Genomic DNA, 14,277 nt, shown 5'->3' on the forward strand with positions numbered 1-14,277 from the left:
ATTATTCCCATATGTGATGAAATATTGACAGCGAGAAATACAAATGTGTACCAGGATGTGTTATACTTAACTTCATTTCATGCTTAAAATGCCATTCTTGATAAAAGTGAAAACCTTAGACAAATGGTATTTTTGGGCAAAAACGCCTTAAAGTTCTAGACGTACAGCAAGTGAAACTGGAAAACTTGGCACAAACTATTATGATAATCTAGTTTTATGTACAAACAAGAGTGTGTGTCTCATATACAGGGATGGGTTTCTTTTAAGTACTTATAACTAAGTGCCTGGTGTCTGGATGTGGTCCATATATATATATTCCGATCTTTACTATAATCATATCGCAATTTCCCTTAACTGTGTCTGTGGTACAGAACTTGAAGATGCTGAACATTTACTTTTTAAATGTAGTCGGTTAACTGCACAACGGCGGCAATTATTCCTTCAAACTAGGCAATATCACCCACTGAGTACCAATAAATTATTACACGGCTACAGTTATCTGAATGGCGAGCAAAATTCAAACATTTTCCAAAAAGTGCAAACATATATTGTTGCTACTAAAAGATTTAAAATAAATGGAGTTCAGTAGCTTGGCTATCATTATACTTGTAGTACTAGCCAGGGGGACTTGTCGACAACAGATTCCTTACATTTATATTTTCTCATTCTCTCTCTCTCTCTCTCTCTCTCTCTCTCTCTCTCTCTCTGTATGTCTTTCTCTCTCTCTTCTGTTAACTTATCTTTAAGTCAATCTCTTACTTTACTAATTCAAAACCTAAAATTGATTATTATCATGATATATTATTTATTTATGCACATGTAAATTGATCTTGTCATAATTTTTCAATCTAAACGATAGTCTGACATACTGCGGGAAGGGCCATTTTCTAACGTTGTTATAACTTGTGGCCCAACCCAGTTGTATAATTATATTATTTGTTAAAATGATTTATATGACGTGCGTATATTATGTATAATAAAATACGATTAAACTAATACATATATAGGTGAATATGTTGTTTAATTTGAGTTGGCTGATTTTTAAAAGTTGTCATACTTTAAACTTAGTCCAATACCTACAAACGGAAAGCAAAACAAAATACATGACTATTGAAGATATTGATAAATTTCCATCCTGAATAAAAGTTTGCTATCCTTCAGCCTGATGCAAAAGGACAAGAAAACGTCCAGCTTCTAAATGAGTGAATTCTTTAAGGTCAAACATTTTCCCGCTCGAAATCCTCCACCCGATCAAAAAGTATTTATAACTTGTCTAAGTGGATTATAATTGTAAACCTCGCTTAAATTTATTTGTGAAACTGAACTCATGCCTTGAACGAAAATGGAATTAGGCCAGTTTCCATTTATTTTAAGCATACAAACTGACCTTAAAACCAATAAACTATGGCATGTTTAATAAATATGAACATTTAGGAAGTGTTTTTAAATTTGTCTCAGGAAGGAATTTATAGGCAAAACTGTCACTGTTTCCTTCAGCATACACACTTATCCGAATACCAATGTTGACAATCTCGCTGTACTGTAGCCATTAAGGACATACATAGACTGTAATGTATTTTTGTGATAGAAAACATCGACAGTTATTGGTCACAATTCACGTTAAGTGTTTTCTGCTCTTACCGGATTGAAAGGACATATTTATATTGTGAAGCTTAATGCATTACCTATATAATCTCACATAGGGTAATTGGCATTTTATACTTAAGAAAACAACCCAACACTTTCTCGTTATTTAAGTGAATGATATTGATTTACTGGTCTGGTTTGCGGAGTGTAGGAAACAACACAGAATTTTGAACAATCCTCAAGGAATTAGATGATTAGTTTCAACTTGTCATCGAATAGTAGCAGGAAGTTTATAGATATAACAGTTTGGGATTAGTTTTAAAATCAAAACATAAATGTTTTATTTACATTGGTTGTCGCCTCCAATGATAGCGTAACAGTGTTTTGCATATGGTTTGCCGATGACCTGTATGCAGTTACAAACTGTATGCGGCACTACACTGTATGTACGTTACAACATATATAGTAGAATCGGTGAACATCAGTGTTGTTGATTTTGGTAAAAGACTTCCTGCCATCAGTGTACTATGTTTTTGATCCACATAAGTGTTTCCAACGGAACATATTTCTCTTCCAAAGACACTTTATATATTAGACAACTCAGCGGCAATTATTCACAATAAGGCCAAACGTGGTTCATATAGTTTTCCAGGCATGTGCATTCGTTTCATATGTCCAACAGCTGTTGCATTAAGAGTTATTAATCAAATCACACTCACCCTCTTACCGTATGATGAATGCAATATTGAGTAATCATGTTGAAACTGCAAACAATTCGCTTAGATTTGCCATTATTTTTAGATGCTATACCGGATAATCTAATATTTAGCCTAAAACACGAGCGAATGCCTTTTTATTATTTTAACTTGAGATATATATCAATCTTCTGTCTTTGTTTTATTGTGAGCTTGTCTATCTCACGTGGGATGTCAGTAAGGCATTGTACCTTGTGAAAAACAGAGTCTTCATAAATCTTAAGGCCACTGGTGTTGTCACTGTAGTTTATTGTGTTATAGTTTACTAAACGATTTAAGTCTTATTTAGCGACTAAAAGATGTAGGTTCCACTGAAGGTTTTAAAATTGCATCACTTTAATGAGGTCATAACACTGCAGTCTGCTTTGTCGCTATTTTACTTAGTTTCATCTGATACGACATTAATTGTTTCAATTAAATCAATCACTCTCGTTGGCACGATGCGTAACGTATGTTGTCTTGTGTTTTTGGGGAACCGCAGTACCCAGAGGAAACCCACTTGTTCGGCTTAGTGACAACTTCACCAATATCGCATGCAATGATTATAAAAAGTTCTTTTAACGGAACTGCGTATATTTATGAAGACATAACAACAAATAGACAGTTCCTGCTTGGTTCAAACATTTCAGCAGCAAATTTCGCCTCGATTTAAAACTTGTAACACACATTCCGAGTAAACTACAGAACATTTTAACATTATGAAATTACGAAATTACAGGGAAATTTTACGCGATTGAACATGGTCAATTTAATTGTTAATAATGTAGAGAAAAGGAACAAAACCATATACCGCCTCACTAGGCGCTGACACGTTTAGTGCCTGGTATTAAAATAAAGTACCTCTGCATAGATGACGCTGTATCATCGACTGATAAACTGTCGTAAAACATAGATTAATTTGCTCTGCGTTTGTGTTGTTTGGTGTTTTTGGGGTTTGGTGTTTTCAAATTACAAGGTTAAGGGAACACATCACCATATGTATGAGGATCATCTATAAAGTTAAATTATCATTTTTTCTTACGGCGCTTATAAATATATCAAAAGAAACAACTGACGAAAAAGCTTTAGGAGGTTAACGTGAAAGTATTCTCGCCAGTTTGATTACAGATAAAAGCACTTATCGTTAAGTGCGTTCACTAAGGTCCGCGTCTACAGTTACAACGAAAAAGCATTACAGAAAATATATTTCCCTAATAGATGCACTACATCGGCATTATTTATCTATGTCGATGTTTATAGTGAAAATAAACAAATGACAAAGCACAACGTTCATATTGTATTATACGTTCGTACATAAAATTGAGCTGCATATTGCAGTGGGTTTTACCTCCGTTGTAATGTCATAAGTCAGTGTTTGTATAAAAATGCCTCGGTCCCTGTCTGCATGAATCTGCCTCTGTCACTGCTTGTATGAATCTGCTTAGGTCATTGTCTATATGAACCTACCTCTTTTACTGGTTGTATGAATCTGCCTCTTTCACTCTTTGTATGAATCTGCCTCTGTAACCGTCGGTATAAATACTGCCTAGGTCACAGTTTGTATTAAACTGCCTTTGTCAGTGTATCTATTAATCTGTTTCGGTCACCATCGGTATACATTTTCCTCGGTCATTGTCTGTATGAATCTGCCTCGACATCTGTCTATATGAATCTGTCTCGGTCACCGTCTATAATAGTCGTCCTCGGTCACTGCTTGTAAAATTCTGCATTGATCATTGTCTGTATGAATCTGAATAGGTCATTGTCTGTATGTATCTGCATTGGTCACTCTCTGTATAAATCAGCGTTGGTCACTGTCTATATTAATCTGCATTGGTCTCTCTATGTATGAATCTGCCTCGATCACTGTCTGTATGAATCTGCATTGATCATTGTCTCTATGAATCTGCATTGATCACTGTCTGTATGAATCTGCATTGATCATTGTCTGTATGAATCTGCATTGATCATTGTCTGTATAATTCTGCATTGGTCATTGTCTGTATGAATCTGCATTGATCACTGTCTGTATGAATCTGCATTGATCACTCTCGGTATAAATCTGCATTAACCACTTTCTGTATGAATCTGTATGAATCTGCATTGATCATTTTCTGCATAAAACTGCATTGATCATTGCCTGAATGAATCTGCATTGCTCACTCTCTGTATGAATTTGCATTGATCACTGTCAGTATGTATATGCATTGATCACTGTCTGTATGAATCTGCATTCATAATTGTCTGTATGAATTTGCATTTGTCACTGTCTGTATGAATATGCATTGATCATTGTCTGTATAAATCTGCATTGATCACTGTCTGTTTGAATCTGAATTGGTCACTCTCTGTATGAAACTGAATTGATCACTGTCTGTATGAATATTCATTGATCACTGTCTGAAAGAATCTGCATTGATCATTGCCTGTATGAATCTCTATTGATCATTGTCTGTATGAATCTGCATTGGTCTCTCTCTGTATGAATCTGCATTGATCATTGTCTGTATAAAACTGCTTTGATCATTGTCTGAATAAATCTGCATTGATCATTGTCTTTATAAATCTCTATTGATCAGTGTCCGTATGAATCTGCATTGATCACTGTCTGTATGAATCTGCATTGATCATTTTCTGTATAAAACTGCATTGATCATTGTCTGTATGAATCTGCATTGATCATTGTCTGTATAAATATCTATTGATCAGTGTCTTTATGAATCTGCATTGATCACTGTCTGTATGAATCTGCATTGATCATTTTCTATATAAAACTGCATTGATCATTGTCTGTATGAATCTGCATTAGTTACTCTCTGTATGAATGTGCATTGGTCCCTCTCTGTATTAATGTGCATTGGATCACTGTCTGTATAAATCTGCATTGGTCATTGTCTTTATGAAACTGCCTGGAAAACGTTAAAGCACTACTAACCATCTGATTACGGAAAAATAGTTAAACGAAAAAGTGTCTTATCGTGTTTGCTGTTGACATTACCTTATTTTGTGGACTGAACTCATGTTGTATATTTGTCCCTTTCATTCATAACAATGGTTTTTCAACAAACAAACTGAAAATCAGAATGATAAACAATGTTAATACGCTTACTTTTACAAAACGGAGATATAACGAGATTTTAAAGACAGATTTGCTTGTTCTTTCCTTCAGAAAAATAAATCAACACTAATGCAATTAATCTTGGTTTATCGGTTGCGCAATGACACCTGAAATAACACTGAAACAGCTGGGGTCTTGCCAAATAATATGAATAACGTCGACACGGGTGTTATACAAAACTGACATAAGTGATGTGACAAGTGTCTGGTAGTTGGTTTGTTTCTTTCAAAAAACTAACTCAACACCATTTCAGCTTTCACAACGGAATCGGTCTAAGTATAGCCGTTGCGTATTGACAACTCAAACAGCGTATGCATTGAATGTTCGGGTCTGGATAATATCAGTTAAGAAATTGTGACCGCTTGTCCCAGCACACATGAGACTGACACTGCTTATGTGTAATCAGTACCTGATGGAGATTATATTTGATTATTTTCAGAAATAATGTAGGACTAAAGAAAATTCAGGATATAATTTTACCAGCTGACTATGCATAATTCAATCGATTCAAAAGAAAGTATTTAACAACCCTAACCAAATGCATTGTCAAGGAGGACACAATACTTTTGCTTAATCCTAAAAGTTAAACAGTTTCACGTTTTCATGGATATGTGAAATCAACGAGAAAAGTAGATATTTAAGGTTAGTTTTCATGTTGTCTTTTCGTCAATAAAGTCGACAAATTTATGGCGGATCCAGGATTTTGTGCACGACTGTTTACAAATGTAGTTAATTGCAATTTGGTAAAACCCACGAGATGCATGTTGTAAATGAACTGACCTTGTATGTATGCTTCAATAAAACGAACAAAAATAACATGAAAAGTACAACACTGTCAACGCCCTCGCTCACTGGCTTGAACGTGTTTTTTGTTTCTATTTTATTCCATTAATCTCAAAGGTTCTGCCAATAGATATACCCAGTGTTGGTGACAAAGGGATTTTATTTTAAAACAAAACAATATACCATTTGTGGCAATTAACGCATCGTTTTTCAATTCAATCGTTAAGGATTATAAAGAATGGAATAATTGTGATAACTTGTCAAAGAAATATACCTTTAAGTGGCACGTTTATAGATGCTTGTAATTCTTGGTGTTTTCTATAATAAACAATATTCCATGTTAAGAACATACATGAAAACCGTTCTTTCAAAGAAGGAAACTAAGTGCATTATTCACCGTTGCTCTTTTATTACAACATATGACTATTTACGAGCAACGCAATTATCTGCATGAGGCACAAATAATAAACTAGTTTTCTCTAACTCGATAATAAAGAAGAATACTCACTGACAGTGTAAAATGTGTCCAATAAGACCCGCTTAAAGCTGCACTCTCACAGATATACCATTTTTACAACTCCTTTTATTTTATGTCTTAGAAAAAAGCAATTTTTGCGTAAATATCTGCAAACCAATGATAACAAAAGATCAGATCACAGATTTTCATATTTCCCCTCGAAAGTTATGGAAAGCTTAAACCGTTACTGACGGTTTAAGAAAAAATTCATAAAACATTTTGAATTTAAACATCTAAATCTGCGATCTAATCTTTTGACACGAGTAACATAAAATTGTTTTTCATGGATGTTTGCAAATACTGACTCGTTCCAAGACAAAAAATAAAAAAAAGTTGTCAAAACGTTCAATATGTGAGAGTGCAGCTTTAAAGCTATCATAAAAAAACATTCATGAATCGTATTCCTTTAATTAGTAAGGTATATCGCCTTAATTCATTGGTGTTAAGGCCAATGGGTACATCGATGGTAAATGACAAAAAATCCTGTTGAGATTTAAACATAACTTTTTACAATAACGTTCATGTTGTAATTTAATATTGAAGAAATGAATAAGAGTGTTCACCTATTGCTTGAATACCAAGAACAAGATATAGACTACTCACTTTATTTTGGGCAGACTGTAAGGCGCTTATAAGACACACTTAGTTTTAACTATCAAGTAACCACTGTATTATCTGGTGTATAAAATTGTTATGCAATCCCCGATCAGCATATGTGTGTGAAGGTGAGGTTAAACTTTTTGCTACTGAGCTTGTTTCTATAGCTTTTCGCATAAATATTAAGTTTAGATAAAATTAGCGAAAGGCAGAAACAATGCACGTGATTCTGGTAATCATGATTGTATTCAAAACAGGGTTATTAGGCAGATTGATAACATATTCTTCAAACACTACACTTACTTTTTAAGGCTGAAATTTTCGTCCAACACTGTGGACATCATCAGAGCAACTGGCCTGACTATCGCTCACTCGCAGCTCTGACACTCGGGACTTCCCGCCGAATTTCCGTAATCCGGCGAAAAGTGGGTTGTAAATCCCAGAAAGGAAGGCCCCCTCGTCCCGGTTCATAACTGCCCCCTCAGTTTTGATGCAGATAGCCTCCTTCGTTTTTCGCACTCTCCAGTCTGATTCTCTCTCTATTACGCGTGCCCCCTCCCAGTCTATTTCATGATTATTTATGTTCTGGTGATCTGTGATTGCACTTTTTTCTATTGTCGATTCTGATTGTTTTCTAGTTGATCTAGTAAATGCCTTAACTGAATGAACACAAAAAAGATTGTGAAACAAACTCAATTAAGGCATTTACTAGATCAACATATATTCCCTATGCTATTTAAACAGGTTTCATGCACAAATGTCTGCAAAATGCATTACGGCATTAGTCTCAGAAGGAATATCGAATGCTATTAATCAGTCAAAAATCATTTTGACAGAACCGTTTGGCGATTCTATTGGAAAGTATAATGCAATTTGCAGAACGAATAGACGTATATGATATCGCCATGTTCATGGTGTAGATGAAAACTGTACTTTCTGTGGATTATATATAAGCATTCCACCATTGTCACTTATGTGTATTGAGAACATTAAGACTAATGTTGACTTTTTAGAACGTCTGCGAAAATCCTATAGAAAAAACATATATTTCCATTGGGTTAATGCAGTATACTCATCTTGACTGAAAGATTAAAATCTAGTCTATATTTTCTTCTTGAGTTAAACTTTTAGCCTTGGAATATCGTGCTAAGCCTATCTTTTCTATGTATTTCAGATCATTTTAAATTAGTAACTTTTTAAATGCGTTAAAAACATGTTCTTACCGCCAGTTGTTATTCGTATCTGTTCCAATTCTGGAAAAAATGCCATTACCGTTTACGTGTGTGAAATGTATGGCTACTTTTTTGCTGATCCGACTTCGTATTTGTTCCTCTGACTTCCGCCATACGACTTTACATTTAAATCAGTTGTCAGTATTTTAGTAATGAGCTGATGTCGGTTTGGAGCATTATAATTTTATAGTATTTCTTAATGATTCATGTTCTTTAGTTCAATGGAAATAAGGTAAATACATTCCACATTTTTTTTTATTTATATAATTATAAATTATGATTAGGAATAACTGTTGATTTGAAATGTTTTAAAATAGAGACAAACGGTTAGTATACATTTAGCTATTAAGCATTCGATATTCGATTTTGCTTACTTGGCTCTAAATCTTTCTTCTTAGCAAATCTTATCATATTGTAAAAAAGAACTTTGTCTTTGATTTTATATAAAAACAAACAAAGGCATCTTTTAACAATTTTATCATAAATGTTTAATTGGCCGATGGGTCATCTTCTCGATGGCCAAAGACGAAACTGAGTTTTCTGTATTAAATTATTCGTATATGTAAGAAGGTGTTTTAAAGGGACGAAACAGGTTCGTTTAAGAATGTCATTTTTGCAAGAAATGTATTGCATTTTACTTATTCTGGCAAATCGTCACTATGATATGAATTAATTTTGTCGGATTGTTCAATTTTTGCCATTTTCTGATTACAATATTCGCCTTTAATTTAAAAAAAAATTGTGTCTCTAGCTCTGCGAGCAAACATATTATATCCAAATTTGATGGAAAATGACAGCGAAAAATAGAAATATGTACAAGAATGGGTTATACTTACTTATTTGAAGTTTAAAACGTCTTTTTTCCCAGATAATAGTGAATAGCCTCGACAAATGTCATTTTTTGGCCAACACGGCTCAAGGTTCTTGACATACAACAAGTGAACTGGAAAACTTGGCACAGACTATTAGTATAATCTTTTTTTAGGTATAAACTTTCTTGTATGACTCAACAAAATTTAAGGGCGGGGTTTCCTTGTAGAATATATAACTGATGCCAGGTGCCTAAATCAGGTCCTGGATGTTATCTTCATAATTAAGATTGAAAATACAAATTTAAGTAAATGTGTTGTTTATTTAAGTTGACAATTTTTTAAAAGTTGCACACTTTGAATTTAGTACAACACCTGCAATCGGAAAACAACAACAGACTACATGAATATTGCAGAGATTGATATAGGTTTGCTATATTTTGGCCTGATGAAAAGGGACAAGAAAACTATGATGTTTAGCTTCTAAATGGGTGAATTGTCTTAGTAGAAACAAGACATACCTCTTCTGTATTAATTATAGAAAAACATTCAATGGAATACCTCTTTATTATTGCAAGACACGGGCCTTATATAAACGTTACACTTCAAGCAAAGTGACTTTTTCGTTCTTGGCAAGTGCATATCGTGGATTCATGCAGTTTTATGCAGTTATTTTTTTTTGTCCGAACTATCTGACCATGAGCTGAAATGGAATTAACTATTTGTTCGTTGTTAAATCATTTCTCATTGGACAATAGAAAAACCAAGAACGAGTCAAAGAACTTTAACCAAAAATTAAATAACAACGCGAATTTACAGTTTTGTTTGATAGTTTTGACAAGTGTTCAATTTAGGTAAATGATATGAACAGTCACATATCCATTCCATATTTTTTATTCCATATTTTAATTGCATGTAGCAATACAGTTCGAACCGATCATTGTCCTGTCATGGTATTAAGTATTTTATAGATCGTTAGTTTTCCCTCGACTTTGATGTTTTACTCTAGAACATGGCCCATACAAATGACATCAAATACTATTGATATCTTTGAACTACGATACATTTCAATGGGATCGGAACACTTTGATCTTCATTTTAACTACATGCAGCAGCTGAAGATTATGATGAAGCTATCATATGCACTTATTATCAGCGCTGTATGAGATTCCGGTTTTAACGTTAATTCGATACAGTTGTATTTTTTTTAAATCGTGTGTTTAATGACACAGACGCCGCTTCCTACGTCTTTCTATGGAAATTAAAAAAATAAATGTTATATAAATACGGAACTGTCATAAGGCTGTATTGATATTTTACATACTTTGGTATTCAATTTTAGCCGTATTATAGGCTGTTTCTATGTTAATTACCAAAAAACCTGATATTTGTGGAAACTGAATCAACAAATATTGTGCCAAAATGGTAGCTCAACGGAAATTAAGAGTGAGAGTCTTTGACTGAAATATACTTTTATATAAGTAATGTAGCGGTTTTCTAAATGTATGTACTTGTTTCAAGCTTTCTGTCTATATGGAATTAGGGTTGGTAAAGCACTAGAAATTGGATAATTTGTTGTTTGACGTTGATGTTGTAACTATGTTATAGATGGGGATTTTTCGGCGGTCTAAGTCTTATAAAAAAAAACGTTAATAAAAGGTTTGATGTTTTAATCATTATTTTCAAAAATTCCCGTCACTTTAAAAACTTTCCGAAAGAAACCGTGAAATCTCCGATAGGTTTTAATTACACATAAAAATTGCCTGTCAAATGTTAGCTGGGGCATGTGGTCACAATTTATAAGCTATTATTGCCAAAACTCAAAACAAAATTCTTCAGTACATAGTTTTTGAAGGTTGCATTAATGTTGCCGATATATGTCGGACTTTTTCTTTATCATAGTAGAATCGATGGAGGTTTATTTTGTTCTAATAATGTGGTAACAAATACTTAAACTAAACATCAGCGTTAATTGTTTTTGTTAAAAAATGGCAAGGAAATAAATACCAGAAATGAAATATGAGCCGTATAAGTTATATTTGCTTGGATCGGTTGGTAAGACAGGCAAACGTCCGCTCGAAATCCACCATCCGATTAAAATGTTGTTATTACTTGTCCAATTAGATTAGAATTGTAAACATTGCTAAAGTTTGTTTGCAAATCTGGTCTCAGGGCTCAAACAAGTGTGGAACGCGGCGAGTTACCATTTATTGTTAGCATAGAAATTGACCCTGAAACCAATAAACTATTGCGAGTTTAATCATTATGACCATTTCAGAAGAGCCTTCAGATCTGGATCATGAAGGAATGTTAAGGTAAGAATGTAATTGTTTCCATCCACAAACACACATATCCGAATACCAATATCGATAACTTCGCTGTACTGTAATCATTAAGGAATTACATTTGGTGTAATGTTTTTTTTGTGACAGCAAACATCGAAAGTTATTGGCGACAATTCACGTTAAGTGTTTTCTGATGTAACCGGACTGAAAGGACATATTTAATTTGTGTAGCTTAATGCATTGCCTATAAAATGTCACGTAAAGAAATTGGGGTTTGATAAATAATAATAATAAACCAACACTTTCTCGTTATGTAAGTAAATAGACGTATATTTATTACGCTTGTGGTTTACGGACAGAAGTAAACACCATAGTAATTGTAGCAATCCTATACAAATTAATTGATTTAATTGTTCAGTATTTCTCACAGTAGAAGAATAGTTACAACATAATGTAAGAGATATCTGGTCAGCGGTCAAATAAAACATAATTATTTATTCACATGGGTTGTCGCCTTTAAATGATAAAACATGATATGACATGACAATTAGTAATGAAAATAAGAGTTACCAGCCAGTGTATTTTATACGATTTACACGTTTACATGCAGTTCAAGTCTCTTTAAATGAAAGACTTTACTGGTTTATATTTGTTTTGTAAGTATTTAATACTGCTTCCGATACCCTGTAGCTTTGTAATTTCAATGTACGTAACAGTTTTCCGACACGTTTTAGTCTGGAAATAGTTTTCTCTGACTATAGAGAGTATCCAACTGTATTGTTGCCAGAAAGTCTTCCTCCTTCTTTTCATACTTTATGATATGTTTGCACATTTTACCCATTAAGGAGCATTTTCCAGAAAAATATTCTATCAATATTATATGTCGTTACGAATGGGGCATTGCAAAATAACAGTGGCCTTGTAGAAGAAATGCAATTTAAAAGACTGCTTTAATAATTACTTAATAATCTGGCACTGCCCGGACGTTATGCCAGATTCAAATTGTCAAATAATATATATCGACCTCGCTACCTCAGCGATACAATGACCTTAAAATTAGTAGTCTGGCAGTATAAGCTCAGCATACTAACAGCGTGGCAGCCTAGCAATTGAAATTAGCAGCGTGGCACCTGGCAGCGTGGCATTCGGGCAGCTTGGCAGCGTAAACTCACAAGGCCGCAGTCTGAGAGATTGGCTCTGTGAACTTGAAACCCCCAGTAAATTTACATTTTGCTTACCATTCCAAGGCGGTACAAAATTTGATAAACGTACCTAGTTTTTTATGTATAGTATGTATGCACTGTGCTGCTTGTGGAGTTCTGTGCTGTTCTTCCATGTTTCTTGTTTGTGATTTTATGTTATTTGTCTTTGGCGTTTACCCAGTGCCATTAAACCGGGTTTATGTTTAAATTTTTATGCTACTGAGCTTGTTTCTGTAGCTTTTCGCATAAATATTGCCCCAAAACATATTAATGAAATCACACTCATCCTCTTATTGTATGGTTAATGTCATGTTGAGTTATGTTTAAATTGTAAAAAAAAACGCTGAGATCTGCCGTTGTTTGTCTAAAGCAATTAATTACCAGCTTATACTTGTCTTCGTTCGACAGAAATATAAATTACATTCATCAATAATAACCAAACTTGGTGAATTTATTTAGCGAATTAATTCAAGCTTCATTTTTGCAGCTTTATTTCACACAAAGATAATGTTAATGTATGACAAAAAGTCGAGCGCTACCGAATTGAATGCATCTCGCTGCATCTATTACTAAGGATCAACCCCTAAAAGTACTCATATTATTTTGTAAAAGGCATTTTTTATGACGAAATCAAGTATGGCAAATCTTTAGGAGTGTTAAAACAAATATATTGTTGGCCTTGTGGTAAAAGTATCTGTTCCTAAAAATATATAATGGGCTATGGACGCGTTTATCGTATATCCTGATGATGTAATCATGTATTTTTGTCAACTTATTTGATGTTGACTTCATGAGATTAAACGCGGCATGTTGTTATAATTATATCAATCTTTCCACTATATTTATTCATTTTGTGTTGAGTTTGTAAGCGTTATGTCAACTTTGTTTAAAATAAACTATATACTTTGTGTTATACAAACAATATCTTACTATTCATTTGGAGTAATTCATTATATTCATCCAGTTTACCCATAAACTTGTAATTGACAACACAACTGTATCAACTATTCAACTTTTGAAATAAATAACAAGTTTATACGATGTACGCCTCCATATACTTTTTTTCTCTGAACTGTCGTTGACCTCATTGACCTCTAATGAATTCATTTATAACGACACGTTTTGTACTGTCTTGTATTGAAAACAGACTGTATATCCATGAAGGCAATTCTTTGATTGGTTTAAGAAGTTAATTATGAATCGAACGTGTTCATGCCAATGTTAGTTATGCTCATTATGATCATTATGAGCATATGTTGGTAACATCGTGATGACATTGAATAAAAACAACGGCCAAGGATGATGACCATATGTTTAAAATTATTAATTAACATCATACGCACACCTATTCAAATTAGTTATGATATTCAATGAATTCGAATTCCTTCAAAAAGCCTTTGATTAAGTTTCTGG

The sequence above is a fragment of the Mya arenaria genome, chromosome 9 (genome assembly GCF_026914265.1).
Source record: "Mya arenaria isolate MELC-2E11 chromosome 9, ASM2691426v1".
In the NCBI taxonomy this organism is placed as follows: Eukaryota; Metazoa; Mollusca; class Bivalvia; order Myida; family Myidae; genus Mya; species Mya arenaria.